The sequence below is a fragment of the Herpailurus yagouaroundi genome, unplaced genomic scaffold (assembly GCF_014898765.1).
Source record: "Herpailurus yagouaroundi ecotype Mexico unplaced genomic scaffold, PumYag 210, whole genome shotgun sequence".
Taxonomy (NCBI): Eukaryota; Metazoa; Chordata; class Mammalia; order Carnivora; family Felidae; genus Herpailurus; species Herpailurus yagouaroundi.
The window spans coordinates 7052111-7071180 of NW_024412441.1; the positions used below are offsets into that span (position 1 = coordinate 7052111).

Sequence of the window (19070 nt, forward strand, 5' to 3'; positions counted from 1 at the left end):
TATGTGTTTTTGAAAGTAAGTTTCAGACATCAGAAAATTATACCCCTAAATAGTTCACATGCCTCATCTAAAAATAAGAATATTCACCTACATAATCACAATACAATTACCACCATCCAAGAAAATTGACATAAATTTAATAGTGTCATTTGATATACAGTCTATATTTAAAATTTCCCAGGCAGGGATTCCTTGGGCACTAGACTTCAAGGTCCTTTCTTACTCTGGCTGGACATGTTTGGCAGGAAAGGGGCAGCGCAAGGCAGGAAACTGTGTGAGGAAGCCCCCAGAACCTGGAGCCCATTTTTGTTGATTCTCATTGTGTTCTTTCCTAATAAGTAATATCATTAAATGGTTAGGAATAATCAAACGTCTCGCTTAAATGATTGTGATTTTCACTTGTACTTTTAGCAAACCCATTAAAGGAAAATCAAATCTACATTATTAATAAGTTCAGAAACAAACCGAATACTAAGATTTGGATCTAATCCTTGGAAAGTCCTTAAATGGGTATAATATTCTCTAGCCTCTTAAGGATGTTGGCATAGAAATCACTCTCATAGTTTCACAGCAGAGGAGGCTTATGCTTTCAGGATCACCTTTCACCTAGAATGTAGAATTTGCTTTCAGGTTTGTTTGTTTTTGTTTTTGTTTTTTAATTTTTTTTTAACGTTTATTTATTTTTGAGACAGAGAGAGAGCATGAACAGGGGAGGGTCGGAGAAAGAGGGAGACACAGAATCTGAAACAGGCTCCAGGCTCTCAGCTGTCAGCACAGAACCCGACGTGGGGCTCGACCCCACAGACCGCGAGATCATGACCTGAGCCGAAGTCGGACGCTTAACGGACTGAACCACCCAGGTGCCCCAAGTTTATTTGTTTTTTTAAGGTGTTTTTGCCCTGGATCTAGGAGGCTATGAGAGCATATTCTGTCCAGATTGTGCTTTCTTTTTGTGTGTGAATGTGGAGGTGCTATGATTATAAGCAGGACCCTAGAGCCTCATGCCTGCTTCTTTACAGCAGGCCAGACTCTCTTAATTTGCCAGTGTAGAAAGTCATTCTCTATAACATGTGTTTGTTTCCTTTCATCCTCCTAGCTCCAAGCAGGCAGTGCACAGAGCCCAGTGCAGGGCTCAAACTCATGAAATTGTGAAATCATTACCACTGACCACTTCACCAATGGCTGTTCTATAAACTTAGCACTTTGATTTCTCTTCAAAGTAAAGCCCCATTAGGAATTGTCCCAGTTGAATATTCCAGACCAGCTATGGGGTTTTAAATCTTAACAGCTAAAAAAAAAAAAAAAAAGAAAAGAAAAGAAAACATAATTGAGCAAAGAAAAACAGGTGTGCTGTCATCAGAGCTTCAGATGTAATGGAAAATGAAGATAATGTGTCAGCTTCCCATGGCTTACCATTGCTGTGGTTTCTGTCTGGGAAGGTAATGTACTTATTGATTAGTCCTCAAGAGAGACATCATTTGCAAACTGACCCTTGGCTTTTGGCAGCAGACAACACTTGTGTTAGCTTCAATAACCAGATGAACAGATCCTGTTGCTGGGAAGGCATGGGAAGCTGTTGCCTTGACAACAGCACGCAAGTCTCTGGTTTCATCTGTAAATTCCCTGACAAGACACTGATTACTTATCAGTCTTATATATGAACTTGGGTTTTACTTAGAAGGCAAGAAATGTTAACCTATAACTCAATTACTGAAAATTTGTCAGTACCAGAAAATTTTACCTAGATTCAGGCTGCAAATACATAAAACAAGCTTAAAGACATGAAATGCCATGATAATTTAGAATGTTAGGTTTAAAACTTGATTATTGGTGGGGGGCGCCTGGGTGACTCAGTCGGTTGAGCGTCTGACTTAGGCTCAGGTCATGATCTCGCAGTCTGTGAGTTCGAGCCCTGCATCAGGCTCTGTGCTGACAGCTCAGAGCCTGGAGCCTGCTTCGGATTGTGTGTCTCCCTCTCTCTCTGCCCCTCCCCTGCTCTATCTCTGTCTCTGTCTCTGTCCCTGTCTCTGTCTCTGTCTCTCTCTCAAAAATAAATAAATATTTAAAAAAATTTATAAAAGAGGCGCCTGGGTGGCTCAGATGGTTAAGCATCTGACTTCAGCTCAGGTCATGATCTCACAGCTTGTGGGTTCGAGCCCCATGTCAGGCTCTGCGCTGACAGCTCAGAGCCTGGAACGTGCTTTGGACTCTGGGTCTCCTTCTCTTTCTACCCCTCCTCCCACTCGCACTCTCTCTTTCAAAATAAATAAACTTAATTAAAAAAAAATTTTTAATTTATTATGAAAACTTGATTCTTGGGGGCAAAGCATTCTATTTTAATAATAAAGTACTTTTACTATGAAAGAATTGTATATGTGTAAAAATTACGTATTCTGTCTTAAGATAGGAATAAGGAAAACAGATTCAGTTCCATCATTAGAGATCCCTTAAGGCTATATCCCTGTACCTAATTACTGTGATATACCTGTTGGATCAGGGTTAGGACTCGGAGAAGAGCTTCAAGCCAGGGCAAGGCAGGGTTTGAATGTTGGGAAGGGTTTCTGATACTCTTGTGATCCCATCCATGAAGCAAGTAGACACTTGAAAAGTACTTGTGCATTAGGGCTTGCTTTCTCTTACAAATCCTGGAAGAGCAACCACCCTATGAAGAAGCTCAAGTGAACTTCCTGGAAGAGGGGACACATGTGGCCTAATCTTTCCTGTTGCGTCAGCTGAGTGTAGCATTGGTGGTATAGTGGTGAGCACAGCTGCCATCCTGTTGCCTCAGCTGATACCCAGCTAACCACTAGTCACCAGAGAGTCCATCCCAGATTATCCAGCGATCAGTCAACCTGCCAGCCGCCTGCCAGTTTTACACACATCAGTGAGTAAAATCAGCTGAGTTGAGTCATGACAGGGGAACATGATCAGATCATCAGATGTGTGCAAGTGTAAGACAAAACAGAAATTCTCTCCTGTCAGGTTTATACTGGATGATGCAGTATATATGATTAAAAATGCACCAGGCTTTTTTTCTTTTATGACTGGAATCATTTGCGGTAGAATTTATCAGAATTCCGGAGCTTCTAGGGCACAAACTATAGCAGTACAATAAACAGAAGTGAGGGAAGACATGTGTATATAGCTGCTCTAAATAGCCCTCACTGATATAGTGAGGGTAGCATAAAATTCATAATCTGCCACTACAGGGAAGACATTGAGGACAATTGGTAACTACAGGTGATCAACTCAAAGTGTACTGAGTTTTGCACTTTGAGATGTAAGATTTAACACTATCATTGTTCAAGATAATTTGAAGTATCCTGAAATCTTATAAGTCATACATGAAATGCAGTGGAGGGGTTCCCAAATTTGACAAGTGTGTCCACTTTGTATGACATTACAAAAATGCTGTAAAACTTAAATAGATCTTTTTAAGTTATCAAAACAAAGCAAATTTGGATCATGGAAGAGGAAACAACAGATTGATTTCAAGATTACAAAATCTCTCTAATGCTGTTGTCTTACAAAGAGGACATCAAAGAAAATGTCTCCCCAAAAATAGGAGCAAGAAATACCATAAAGATATGTCAAGCAGGAAATAAAACAAAAATATTGTTGATTTGTGGATATGTGTCAGCTTTTCAAAATTCATGGTTTGGTGTGAGTTTTTGTCTCATTCTAATTAAATATTCACATTTGCACTTAATTTTACATTTGTACTCTTGTATTTTTTTCTTAAAGGGAACTCTCAAAATCGTATAAGCTTTGAAGTCATTCCAAACCTAAACCTGGATCAGCCCATGGTCAGATTTCAAGGTTAGTTTCATGGGAATCATTTGACATAGTATCAACACTATCATCAAGGATTTCCTTCCTTCCATCTCTCTACTCTGACATCTATGTTGTTTGCATCATCTTTTTTTTTTTAATTTTTATTATTTATTTTAAGAGAGTGTGCGAGCAGGCAAGGGGCAGAGAGAGAGAGAGAAAGAGAGAGAAAATCCCAAGCAGGCTCCACATCCTCAGTGCAGAGCATGACATGGGGCTCGATCCCATGAACTGTGAGATCATGACCTGAGCTGACATCAAGAGTCAGATGCTCAACTGACTGAGCCACCCCCGTGCCCTATGGTGTTAGCATCATCTTGATTCTGGCTTCCTTCACTGTGACCAAATGACTGTAGTAGTTCTAATTTCCCATCTGTATTCCACTTCATCCAGGAAAGTGACAGACTTCATTGTTCTCTCAAAAAAACGAGACACCTTAAAGCAGAAGTCCCTAGTTATTAGCCTGGATTGGTCACCTGCCCTTTCCTGAACCACTGATTGACTTAGGCTTGGATTACCTGAACAAGAAACTCTCTGTATCAAGGAGAGGGAATTATTGGAAGGGGTCATTCCCCAAGTTTCCTGACTGGTGCACGGTGAAGGTGAAAAGGATGTTGGAGAGACAAATACAATGTCCAGAGGAAGGAAGATATGAGAAGAGTGAAATGGTTACTCATTGGCTTCACAGCCATCTCCCTAGAACACACCATGAACTCGATTCTATGTTACATGTCAGATGAGGGAAACAAGATGAATAAGAACTAGATACTTCCCAGCCTGTCCTCATGAGACAGGTTCTTCATTTTAAAAGACCATTTGAGGGACACCTGGGTGGCTCAGTTGGTTGAGCATCTGACTCTTGATTTTTGCTTAGGTCATGATTTCACAATTTCATGAGTTTGAGCCCTGCACTGGGCTCTGTGCACTGCCTGCTTGGAGCCTGCTTAGGATTCTCCCTTTCTCTCTGTCTCTCTGCCCCTCCCCCACTCATGATCTCTCTGTCTCTCTCAAAATAAATAAACTTAAAAAAATAAAAATAAATAAAAGACCATTTGAGGTTTGGGATGTTTGATTTTGATACTACTATAAAGTGATGTTAGAAATTACAACAACAGGGGCACCTGGGTGGCGCAGTCGGTTAAGCGTCCGACTTCAGCCAGGTCACGATCTTGCCGTCCATGAGTTCGAGCCCCGCGTCAGGCTCTGGGCTGATGGCTCGGAGCCTGGAGCCTGTTTCCGATTCTGTGTCTCCCTCTCTCTCTGCCCCTCGCCCGTTCATGCTTTGTCTCTCTCTGTCCCAAAAATAAATTAAAACGTTGAGAAAAAAAAAAAAAAGAAATTACAACAACAAAAAAACCAACCAACCAACAAACAAACAAACAAAAGAGGTTAGAGTGGGAGAGAGCCAAAGCATAAGAGACTCTTAAAAACTGAGAACAAACTGAGGGTTGATGGGGGGTGGGAGGGAGGGGAGGGTAGGTGATGGGTATTGAGGAGGGCACCTTTTGGGATGAGCACTGGGTGTTGTATTGAAACCAATTTGACAATAAATTTCATATATTGAAAAAAAAAGAAACTACAACAAATTTCACTTTTAAGTCTCTGTTTAATAAATAAACAATACATGCTTACTGCATACTCATCATGGAGAGGAATGCAAAATGCAGTTTCTGACTACAATTGAGTTTCTATAAAAGAAACTACTAAGCTTCTAGACCAGTTAATATTTTCTCTATTCAATGTATGAAAAAAACTCTGGTTTTGATCTTTTTAGTACATTACTGGCTGGGTAGATTATTATTATTATTATTATTTTTTTCAGAGAACGGGGCAGAGGGAGAGAGAAGCCCAAGCAGGCTCCACGCTCAATGTAGAACTTCATGCAAAGCTGGATCCCGTGACCCCAGGATCATGACCTGAGCCAAACCAAGAGTCGGATGCTCAACTGACAGTCACCTAGGCACATCATGGGTAGATGATTTGGATAGAGTATGGGACTAAGCAACAGGAGACCTGGCTTCTAGTCCTGTCACTACTAGTAGAATGACCTCCTCCAAGCCACCATCCTGCAATCTGCAAAATAAGGGAATGAGATCAGATACATTATTTTTTCATTGGTAATTATAGAAGTGATAAATGCATATATTCTTCATATCAATTTTTAATATTACACGCATAAGTTTGAAGTCCCCTTTGAATTTCCTCATTTTCTCCGTCCCAGTTCTCTTTTCGTCTCTCCATTATTATCTCTTTGGTATATCTCCCTCCAAAATTCTTTCCTCACATTTATATAAATTCCCTACCAGGTTTAATATTTTACATATAAAAAACAAGCAGCCTTTGTGCTTAGCCTTTTATGCAAAAAATAAGAGTTTAACTTGTGTTTAAATGTATGTTTCCAGATGGGAACATTTTCATTTCTAGGCCCTAGTGAATGTTTAAGAAGCAATGTTGCATCTAAAAGCAAAACACTTTTTAAAATGCAAAACTCACAATATCTGCTATAAGGAACTCACAAAATATATATGTTAATATAAAGGAGAAATGTTAACATGAATGAAATTTTAAACCCTTAGTTGTGTAAAAGTTTAGGAAAAAGGGAACTTCTAGAAATAGATACCATGTCATTTATTTTATTTTATTTTATTTTACTTTATTTTATTATTTTAGTTTAGTTTACTTATTTATTTCTAGTAAAAGTGGGGAAGGATCAGAGAGAGAGAGAGAATCCCAAGCAAGCTCCATGCTGTCAGTGCAGAGTCTGACACAGGGCTCAGTCCCACGAACCACAAGATCATAACCTGAGCTGAATCAAGAGTCAGCTGCTTAACCAACAAAGCCACCCAGGTGCCCCACTATGTCATTTTATTATTAGGAATTATTTTTACCACCCCCATTATTAACTCAATTAATAGCCTAATTAGTCTGAAGCACACACTGCCCACTGAACTTTTACTGTATACAGCAAGCTATATCTAGAACTGCTTTTTAGATAAATTAACAATGCCATTTCCTAAAGTTTTCCAGTCTCTGGGACCAATAGGCCTTTGTGTTAATTTTCTGTGTCAACTTGATTGGGTCAGTGTCCAGATATGTAGTCAAACATTATTCTGGATGTTTCTGTGAGAGTTATTTTGGATGAAATTAAGATTTAAACTGGTGAGACGTCTCAGTGGCTCAGTTGGCTAGGCGTCCAACTTTGGCTCAGATCATGATCTCGTGTTTCTTGAGCTTGGACCCCGCAGAGGGCTCTGTGCTGACAGCCAAAGCCTGGAGCCTGCTTTGGATTCTATGTCTCCCTCTCTCTCTGTCCCTCCCCTGCTCACACTCTGTCTCTCTCTCTCTCTCAAAAATAAATAAAGATTAAAAAAAAATAAAGATTTAAAATGATGGATGTTGTGTAAAGCAGATTACTCTCCATAATGTGGGTGAGTCTCATCCAAACAGTTGAAGGCCTGGATACAACAAAAGACTGACCTCATCTGAGCAAGAGGGAATTATTCAATGGATAGCCTTCGGATATGGACTGCAATTTCTGCTTATCACCTGGGTCTCCAGCCTGCTGGCCCACCCTGCAGATTTTGGACTTTCCAGACTCCGTAATCATGTGAGCCAATTCCTTACATTCAATCAATCAATCAACCAATGTCATTGGTTCTGTTTCTTTGGAGAACCCTAATACAGCTCCTTCCCTCTTCCACCCTCTCTATATAATTTGTATATAATACAATTCACCATTTTATTTAATTTTTATTTTTATTTTATTTTATTTTATTTTATTTTATTTATTTTTGGTAGAGAGAGAGAGAGAGTGAGCATGTGTGCGTACACATGCCCACAGCAGGGGAGGGGCAGAGAGAGAGAGAGAGAGAGAGAGGATCTTAAGCAGTCTCCATGCCCAGTGGGGAGCCTGCAGCAGGGCTTGATCTCATGACCTTGAGATCATGACCTGAGCTGAAATCAAGAGTCAGACACTTAAATGACTAGGCCACCCAGGTGACCCTAATTCACCCATTTAAAGTGTACAATTAAATAATTTTTAGTGTATTCACAGAACTGTGCAACCATCACCATAATCAATTTTAGAACATGTTCAACACCCTTTAAAGGAACTCCATACACATTAGCACTCACTTTCCATTTACCTCTTCCTTCCCCAGTCCTAAGCAACCACTAATCTAGCTTTTATATCAATAGCTTTACCCATTCTTGACATTTCATATAAATAGAATCATACAACATGTGGCCTCTAGTTCACTTCTAGTGGCTTCTTTCCTCATTCATTATGTTTTCAAGATTTGTCTATGTTGATGCACATGTCAATACTGCATTCCTTTCATTGCTCAATAATATTTCATGGATGCCTATATTGTATTTTATTTATACATTCATTAGTTGATACACATTTGGATTATTTCCATTTTGGGGTTATTATGAGGTTACTATAATACTGCTATGAACATTCATATACAAGTTTTATATGGACATATGTTTTCATTTCTTTTGTGTATATATCTAGGATTAGAATTGCTGAGTCATATGGTAACTCTTTATTTAACTTTTTGAGAAACTGTCAGACTGTTTCCAGAAGAGTTACACCATTTTACATTCCCACTAGCAATGTATGAGGGCTCTCATTTCTCCACATTGACACCAATTGTTATTGCTATTGTCTGTCATTTTGATTGAGGCAACCTACTGGGTGTGATCACGGTAGTTTTGATTTTTATTTTCCTGAAGACTAATAACATTGAGCATCTTTCCATGTATTTATTGGCCATCTGTATTTCTTCTCTGGAGAAACAGCTATTCAGATATTTTGCTCACTTTTTCATCGGGTTATTTGCCTTTCTATTATTGAGTTGTGATAGTTCTTTACATATTCTAAATATAAGTTCCTTATCAGATAAAAAATTTACAAAAATTTTCTCCCTTTCCATAAGTTCTCTTTTCATCTTCTTGGTAGTGTTCTTTGAAACGCAACTTTTCTTTTTTCATGAAGCCCAATGTACTTATTTTTTTTCTGTTGTTGCTTGTGCTTTTGGTGTCATATTTAAAATCCCATTGCTTATTCTAAAGTCACAAATATTCACATTTATATTTTTTAGTATATGTGCTGCCGAAGCGAGCACTCACATTTATATTTTTTATCAGAACTTTATACTTTTAGTTTTGATAACTAAGTCTTTGATCCATTTTGAATTAGTTTTTATATATGGTGTGATATAGGGATCCAGCTTAATTCTTTCATATGTGGACATACAGTTGTCCCAGAACCATTTGTTGAAAAGACTGTTCTTCCCCCAGTGAATTGTTCTGGAAGTGTTTTCAAAAATCAATTGGCCATAAATGTAAGAGTCTATGAAGTCTCAATTCTATTCCATTGATCCATATGTGTTGCTTTTTACCATTACCACATTGTCTAGAGTTAAGTCCAAAAATCAGGAAGTGTGTGTCCTTCAAATTTGGTCTTTTTCAAGACTGATTGGGTCCTAGCATTTCCACATGAACTTCTCTTTTTTAAGTATTTATTAATTAATGTATTTACTTATTAGTAATCTCTACACCCAACAAGGGGCTCAGACTCATTACCCCAAGATCAAGAGTCACATGCTCTTCCAACTGAGCTGGCCAGGTGGCCCTCCACATGAACTTTTAAATCAGCTTCAATTCTCATATTTCTGTAGATTAATTTGTAATGTATCTTAACAATATTAAATCTTCTGATCCATGAACGTGGGATATCTTTCCATTTATTTAGGTCTCCTTTAATTTCCTCCAACAATGTTTTGTAGTTTTCAGAGCATAAGTTTGCATTTATTGATAGTTTGCAATTTTTGTTAAATTTATTCCTAAGTAGTTTATTCTTTTTTATTCTATTTTAAGTTGAACTGCTTTCTTAATTTCATTTTTAGATTCTTAATTGCTAGTGTATAGAAATGTGCTTGATTTTTGTGTATTGATATTATATCCTGCAAACTTGCTGAACTAAAATAGACTTAATAGATTTAATAGTTTTTTAATAGATTCCTTTGGATTTTTCTACATACAATGTTTTATCATCTGTAAATTGAGATTTCTAACTTCTTCCTTTCCAATCTGGATACTTCTCATTTCTTTTTCTTGCCAACTCATCCTGGCTTGAGCCTCCAGGACAATGTTGAATAAAAGTAGTGAGAGCAAACACCCTTGTTTTGTTTATAATTTTAAGGTAAAGCTTTCAGTTTTTCACTGATTAAGTATGATATTAGCTGTGGGGTTTGGTAGACGCCTTTTATTAGGATGAGAAAATTCCCTTCCTGTCCTAGTTTATTGAGTGTTTTTATCATAAAGCCATGTTGGATTTGCCAAGCAAAGAATAGCTTTTGAAAGTAACATGATATTTTATATTCACTTAGATATCACTTAAAATTAGAGTATAGTTTGTAAAGTAACTAGAGTTTTTAAAAAAGAGGTTTCTCTAGAACACAGAGGGCTTACCTCGTGAAGTCTTCACCAATTCTGGAACAGTGTATGTTAAATCACATTGGCCCTGAGAATACATAAAAGAACTAAGTGGAGAAAGATGGTGGCTTGTAGAAGCAAAATATATAATGAAGAAGAGCAGAAGCTAGTGTACTCTGATTCAATGTAAGGTTCATTCTCATGAAACCACTTAACTTACATTTGACTTCAATTTAAATCTTTGTAATGATTTAACTCATATTAGTATTTCAGAATCCTCATCACAAGACATTTTGCTGATTATGACGGAACACTTGCAGGTTCTAAATGTGTGTTTTATTAAGAAGTAAAACATCTTGACCTTTAACTTATCCCCATACGTATTCTAAATTATTCCTAGCACAATTCCTATCTTTTATTAAAATCTGCATATTTTAGTGATCAGTTTTTGAAACACATAACATGGTAACTACAATTATGCCAGTCACATAGCTTGATTCAAGTGGGAGCATCTGGGTGGCTCGGTCAGTTAAGCATCTGACTTCGGCTCAGATCATGATATCACAGTTTGTGAGTTTGAGCCCTGTGTCGGGCTCTGTGCTGACAGCACAGAGCCTGGAGCCCACTTCAAGTTCTGTGTCTCCCTCTCTCTCTGCCCCTCCCCTGTTCACACTCTGTCTCTCACTCTGTCTCAAAAATAAACATTAAAAACAAAGAAACCCCAAAACCTTAGTGGCCTACATGCATATTCATCAACTAGTCACCTTTAGTGTGCAACACATGAATCTTTCCATTTATCCCAAATTTTGTTTTATTTGGGCAGTGGGAGATGTTTATACAAGTTCTTGGGAAAGGGGAAGGTAGGGAACGTCAGGCTAATTAACCTCATATATGATAAAACTGAATCACAATATGTGCTGCTTTGGTTATAGATAAACTTCATCCCTCTCATTACTGTCAATGGGCATATTTTGATGCTGATCATTTACTATCAAGGAATCTATAGTTTGGCAATGGCAAACACAGCAAAATGAAATATCCAAGCAGAATTTAGCTGATTTCCAGTTTCTGAAACTCCATGTGACTCTGGCACAGAGAAATCTTGGCAATCCCTATACTCCTTACACAAATACAACTCATGTTAATTAACAAAGAGACAAAAAGTCACCTATTTGTTTATAACAAAATAAATTACACTATGGCTTATTAAAAATTGCCATTTTGCATAATTCCTTGGCTAATAAGAAAAACCACCATTAAATACCATATTAATTTCCTCATTTTGCTTCTTTTAAGCATTTCATAGATATTCCTCTCACATTGAAAATATAAAATAGAATAGAATAAAATTTCATTACACCACCTAAAATGCCTATATCAATAAATACATGTACAGCAGCCTCTTTCTCAAATGGCCTGTGTAAGACTTTATTTTATTAGCAATAACTAAATAACATGTCATTTAGGATACTTTGAGCACAATGCAATAGAAAAGAACTAGTGCTACCTTTACCAAAAACAAAAAGGAAAGACTTATTATAAGGACACAGGCATCTCATAGAATCTAACGTCAGGAATTCAACCAGGCTCCAGAAAAGAACCAGAAATAAGAAACGAAGAGCCATCAGAATGCAGGTGGTTCTCTCTGGACCTAGTTTATCCTCCTCTTCCTACAGAATAGCCTTCTCTTCTTGATCCGCATGGAAGGAAAACAACAGCCATGCCCAAACTCCTAAATACATATGTATCAGGGCCAGACTGACTCTTTTTCTTTATTCAAATTCCTAGAAAGAAAAATCTTAATGGCCCAAAGTACCCTTCCCTCCACCTGTGGCCTGTGGCCAGAGGTGGGCATCCTGCTGCCTTGCAACCCATCCTTGGGAGCAAGGAAGTATCCAAGGGGTTCTTTGTAAGCTAGGAAGGCATACCAAATAGTGTCTACTACAATGGATAAGACTATGCAAGCCCAATGCCTCTCTCAAATTCAACAAAACAATGTCATCCCTCCTTTCGTGGAATGAAAAGACCAAAGAAGCAGAGAAAAGCCCAAATATTAAAGAAATCAATATCTCTCCACATAGAAATATCAGTCACAGTATAAGAATAAGCTATGCCAGCTTATCCAAAACATATTCAACTGGACAAATTTCAAGCCAAAAAACACCTGCAAAATGAAATGTCCCACCAAATAACATGCATTCGCTCCGCCTCCCTCAATGTTTTGCTTAAATCCTATGGGTTATACAAATAGAGATCAAAGTATTTCATGCTTAAGATAACCAAAGCACTTATGCCTATAATAAAACAATTTGTGCTTACAGCCTGTATTTGGAAAGGGCAAACAACTTATATTTAACTTTAGAGAGTCACTAGATAGTCAATTATGTGTTTTAAGTTTTACTTTCCTCTGAGGGCTGGCTAGTCCACTGTGTAGACATATCAATAAGTGTGGGACAACTTGCATAAAAAAAATCACTTTATTTATTTTTTTAATAACTTTGTTTAAAGTTTATTTATTCATTCTGAGAGAGAGAGAAAAAGAGCATGGGGGGAAGGGCAAAGAGAGAAGAGAGAGAATCCCAAGCAGGCTCTGCGCTGTGCTATTACCGCAGAGCCCTATGTGGGGCTAGAATGCATGAACTGTGAGATCATGACCTGAGCCAAAACCAAGAGTCAGACACCCAACTGATTGAGCCACCCAAGTACCCCCAAAAGTAAATCACCTTAGAAAATCACTTTCAGGGGCGCCTGGGTGGCGCAGTCGGTTAAGCGTCCGACTTCAGCCAGGTCACGATCTCGCGGTCCGCGAGTTCGAGCCCCGCGTCGGGCTCTGGGCTGATGGCTCGGAGCCTGGAGCCTGTTTCCGATTCTGTGTCTCCCTCTCTCTCTGCCCCTCGCCCGTTCATGCTCTGTCTCTCTCTGTCCCAAAAATAAATAAACGTTGAAAAAAAAAATTTAAAAAAAAAAAAATCACTTTCAGATATAAATTCAAAGTTGAGATGCTTTAAAAAAGTTTTAGGTGTAGTTATCACAGATTTTCCCCCTTAGTAATGAATAATTTGCTAGACTGAGTTCTAGGAATACCTGAAACCCAATTTTTTTTTACTAGCAGGTAACAATTCATATTAAGTAGTCTCTCTCTCTAAATATATTCTCCTAGTCTCATCTTTCAACATTATCTGCTAAATTTAACCACAGATGCTTTTTTTCCATAAATGGTCTTAAGCAAAGCTATTCTAAAGAGGGGAAATGAACAATGCAAGATAGAATTAAATCCTGATTTTATTTCTTATTTTTCTCTCTGACACTGGAGAACTTATTTCAGCTTCTTGTTCTGTAAATTTTATACAATTGCAATACCTCACAGTGCTGTCTTAAGAAGAAAATAAAATGTGAAGACTGAGAAAAATTTAAAATTGCCATGATGGTTGGTATTGCTGTTTGTAACATTGCTCTACTTCTAGGAACACAGACATCATTTGCCCTAGACTTGACTTTCAAAATATTCAAAATTCAGGGCCTCAAATAAGTTAATAATATCTGTATTTGTACAATGCTTTATAGTTGATAAATGTTCATTTGATACTTATAAATGCTACATAATGAAGGTGCTACCATATAAGGAGACAGAGGCTCTGAGATGTCAAGTGATTTGCCTGAGTTCACACAACTGGTAATAAATCTAGGATTCAAAGCTGGGATTCAAACCCTATCTTTTGACTCAAGATCCATTATTTTCCCTTTATTGTAGTGGAGCTTATCTGATGTTTTAAAAAGCTTCTGATCCCAGGGGCACCTGGCTGCCTCAGTCAATACAGCACACGACTCTTGATCTCAGGGCTGTGAGTCTGACCCCCATGTTGCAGGTAGAATTTACTTAATAAAAAAGCAAAAAGCTTTTGATCCTATTTCTCATCCTAATTTATAGGACTCATATGGAAGAATCCATTGAAAAGTGTTAGATCAACTTTCCTGGACTGATGAGAGATTCTGATGGCTTCTTTTAACCAGCTAAATTTTCAATCCTTTTAACTACTTCTTTAAATCTTCACTCTACTTATTCATGAACTTATTTATCTATGCATTTACATCTATGAGAACACATAACATGATGTGTTCAATGCCAAAACAGTATAATACATTCTGGATTGATACCAGTTGAGGGAACACAGAATTAAGGGGAGGAACAAATTATGAGTCAGACGATTTTGTGGCACAGTGATTTGGCATGGGTCCAGTAACACATATCTGGGTTCAGATTAGGAGTTCTAAATGTGGACCTCAGTTTCCTTAAGTGTAAAGTGGAGTCCACAATACCTATTTAACATGGTTAAGGTGAAAATTAAATAAACACATGGTGTTGGGGGGAGTGTATAAATATATATTTATTAGTGGTTGACAGAGAAATTGATATAAAATAAGTGCACAATAAATAGAAATTTTATTTTTTTGGTGGGGAAGGTTGTAAATAAGTCAAGTTTAGAAGAGGTATTAAACATGGCTTGATCCCCATTGAGGAGGCTGTGAACACCAGTAAGAAACACTAGTTTCTCAATTTCCAGATGTCAGGTCACAGTATAAGTGCTGATGCTAGTGGACTTTAGACAATAATTCATTCAACCAAGGATGTACAAACAAGCCCAGAAGGGCATTTAAGCAATGTCCCTAAACAGAAAACAAAATTTAGAGTTTTCTCATGAATGGAGACGCTGCATATCACTTTCTAGCTACCACCTGTTCAATGTTTTATTCACCAGTTATGTGTAAGAAGCAGAGCCCATGCACAACAGATGGCAGCCTAATTCTGGCTTCTCTAAAAAGGTTTTCCTCCTACTCATAACAGCCCAAGGATATGTTGATGTGAGTGCTGCAGATGATGAATCCTCAGTACTGAATACTACTTAACAGTGTGACTCAGAGACCAACTGTGTTTCTCCTCATTGGTGATAGCCAAGCACTGAAACACGGTCTAAATTCAGAGTCTGGATCTGAAGACAATTTATGTGCAACTCATTATCCAACTCCAACAAGTTTATGCATATATATAAAGCATAGAAAGATGAAAAAATAATTTTGACCAGACATTAAGCCCTTGGTAGGGATCAAGGCTTTAAACAAAATAGTTGAATCTGTGGAATCAACACTGGTTCAGGAAGCAGAAAACTGAGGACTACCTTTAATGTCTCTGCTTTCCTTAACCTTCCCCACATTCAATCACAGAAGCTCACTTGCTAAACAATACCTCAAGTCCATGTACTTCTCTGTCTCCACTGCAATCGCCCTTTTGGTCTAAACTAAACATCACCTATTTTTTGGTTTCCCTACATTTAATCTCTTCAGTGCAGTCTGAAAGATTTTTCCAAAATGCAAACTTGATCTGTCACTGACCCCATTCTATTCCTGCTGCTTAAAAGCTTTAAATAGCTTCCCTTTATTTCTATGGTAAAGGTCAAAACATTTAGCATGGCCATCAAGGCACAAAGTTCTTAGTTACCACCGTGTGCTTAGTTATCAGGTTTCTTAGTTACCAACAACGGAAATTGTTTCTGGCTGATTTAAAGAGCAAAGAAATTTATTAAGAAGTATTGCCACTTGGAAGAAATTGACACCAGCCCGTCAGGCAACAAAGAAATTAATAAAAGGATGTGAGCTGCCCAGAAGGCTGAGGGCCAAGCTGAGGAAGTGGATGCCACAGCTGGCACAGCCAACACCCTGGAAAGCACTGCTGGAGTCACAGCCATACCTGCCAAGACACGAAGAAAATTCTTCACTACTCTGCTTCTAGCTCCAGATCCAAAAACGGGGTGGGTGCTTTTGATTGGCTGTGAATACACCTAGCCACCTGGAGCTGAGTTTCTAGAATGGGAAGCCAGCCAACCTCCGAACAACACTGCTAAAGTGGGGCACTCCCCAAACACAAGAAAGAGGAGTCTCACATGCTGAGCAACCAAAATAAAGAAGAAAAAAGAAAGAAAGAGCATGACAACCTATGACCTAGGATTTGGCCCTTGCCTCCCCCTCCAACATCATCTCACTCCGCCCTTCTCCCTATCTCCAGCTGTGCAGTCCTTTCTTCAAACACGTCCACTCCAGGGCTCTTCCCTTTGCCTACAGTGCTCCCTTCTCCATCGACAGCTCCACACCTCACTTTTGTGCAGGCTCATGGATCAGTCCAGGTACTGTTAGGAAAAGGACACCACAAACACGGATGAGCTCAGTGAGGGCACTATTTACAGAGACACGGTCCTGTGAAAGGAAGCCAGCCTATGCCCTGCCCTAGCAAGAGCAAGAGGCCCTATCACTCCACACCTGAAGGAGAAAAGGATGGGGGGTTATTAAAACCCAGAAGGAATGGCTGTGCCCTTCAGCAAAGAAAGAAGTCAATCTATACTGTCAGGGAGGGAGGACAAATATTCTGACCTCACTCTACTTCCACCTTCTAACCTCCGGCTGATGCCTCTAATTGGACAAACCCAACCTGAGACCAGAGGGACAAGTTGCCTGTTGATGGAGATTACAGAACTACCTCTTGGAGCACAGAGCATGACCAGAAAGATGGAAGGTACATCTGGAAAAAAATGCAGGGTGTTCAATGTCCTTTGTTTTAGGTTCCTTTCCTTAACAGTACTTACTCTATTTTTAAATATATTACCAACTTATCTCTAATTTTAACTATATAACCATAAGTGGTTTCTAAATTTATTATTAACATTAAAAATTAGGACTAAACCACTGTTTCCCCAGGAACTAGCATAATGCCTGACATGTAGACAGGCCTCAAGAAATATTTCTTGAATTAATGAAAGTATCTTCAGTATGGAATATTGTGCCTTCATCAGTCTAATACTTGAGACTTTCATAACTAGAATAGGGAAATCATGCCTTCCTACTTCCTTGTTAGCCAGGCTCTTTCCCAGTTTCTTCTTTGTTCACCTAGTAAAATGGCCTATAATTGTAAAATCTCTGAGATCCTGCCTAGACTGAACTAAAATTTATTTTTATTTTGACCAAACTTTCTCCTGCTATTTTTTCTAGGTAATTTATTGAGAGCTTATTCTATGGCATCTATTTAGAAAGCCACCTGCCTTTCTCAGGCTTCATGATAAACAGAAAGTTTAAAGCACAATGCACAGCACACATTTCAGCTCAAACCTTTTGCTTTTGTGCTGTATTAAAATATGCCTTGAAACAGGGATAATGCCATATGATGAATAACATATGGTACATGACCATCCCTATTCATATATGGAAAATATGCTAATGATATCCTGTACAAGAAGTAAAAGTGGAACCAGATTTACTTTTCCTATATATGTTTATCTGGATTAAACATCTGAAAATACTGATTTCTAATGCCACGGAGGGAGTTATTTGGAGACTGAGCAGAGATGGCTGGTGTGCAAGGTCAGTTACAAAATAATCCACTGGAGGGAGATAGGAGTAATCCATGATCTGGCTGGTCAGAGAAAAAGTAATGTTAAGGGCTAAGAAGAGATGTTTAGGGAACATCAAGGGAGTTTCCCCAGGTCCGAAGAACTCACACCTACTAGATGTGGGAAACAGACTCATCTTCCCCCAGATATTACTTTCACTAGCACATCATCTTGTTTTTACTGGCCAGAGCTTTATCAGGCCCAATGCCTGCCCCCTTTTTAAAAAAATTTTTTTAATGTTTCTTTTTATTTTTGAGAAAAAGAGAGAGAGACAGAGCACAAGCAGGGGAGGGGCAGAGAGAGAGGGAGACACTGAATCTGAAGCAGGCTCCAGGCTCCAAGGTGCCAGCACAGAGCCCGATGTGGGGCTTGAACCACAAACTGTGAGATCATGACCTGAGCTGAAGTCTGACACTTAACTGACTGAACCACCCAGGTGCCCTTGATGCCCTCTTTGTGTAACAAACATTTAATAATGCCTCCTCTGCTAGCCTGAAATGAAATTCATAGATAATATAATTTACACAAAACATTTTTAAAACCAGTGTAATGACCTAATTATAAAATAAAAGATAAATAAAGTACACTTACAATAAAATAATGTATAACTCAGAATGTAAATTCTTAGGCACTCAGATTCTACCTATGGGTAGAATCATTGTGAATGCAACAACCACAAATGCATATCATGTTGTACTGGAGACTCAAACACCATGAACAGTGTGATTGTCAGAGACACGCATTTTCAAAATAGCGAATACCTCTTGCATTCCCCAGCAAACAGTGTGCAATCGTCTCTCGTATGTACATAATATGTACATTCCAGGACAATTCCGCGATCTTAAAAATACGTAAAAACTACATAAAACTTCATATAAAATGGTGTTGGGTTCTAGGCAAAGAAAATTTTAAGTTTTATATCTACATGAAAGTCCTGTAGGATGTTCAAAAGTCTCTTTCAATTCAAAAAACACATTTTTTGATGTATGGGTTTGTCTTGTACATTGCAGAACATCTCTGGCCCCAGCCCACTAAATGCCAGCACATCCTCCAATCATTTTAACAGGCCAAAACAGGTCAACAAATTTTCAAGATGTCCCAAGGGTGTATAGTGTCTCCTCTATTGAGAACTGGAGGACTCAGTAATCAGTTTTCTGACTATGATAGAATCACTGTGATGCTATCAGTATGTGACATTCTAAACCTTCCTTTGGCTGGTACAATTCTTTCCAGCAGGCCCAGAAACAATATCCTTCTACCTTAAGAAGAAGGAAAAAAAAAAAAAAAAAAAAAAAAAATTGGGGGGAGGCGGGAGGCCCATAGCAAATGTTGAAGACTGGTACCATCAAAGAAATCCACAGT

General features: G+C 38.4%; 1 long non-coding RNA gene across 1 annotated transcript in view; it reads right to left on the minus strand.

Moving 5' to 3' along the window:
• Nucleotides 1–5417: 5417 nt before the first annotated feature.
• The window catches only part of LOC121016290 (uncharacterized), a 32299-nt gene continuing 18646 nt past the window's right edge, over nt 5418–19070 (minus strand). The window contains exons 2-3 of the long non-coding RNA XR_005784207.1: nt 10312–10363; nt 5418–5904 (exon numbers count right to left, since the gene is read on the minus strand). This is a non-coding gene — a long non-coding RNA (uncharacterized LOC121016290). The remainder of the gene's footprint in view (nt 5905–10311; nt 10364–19070) is intronic.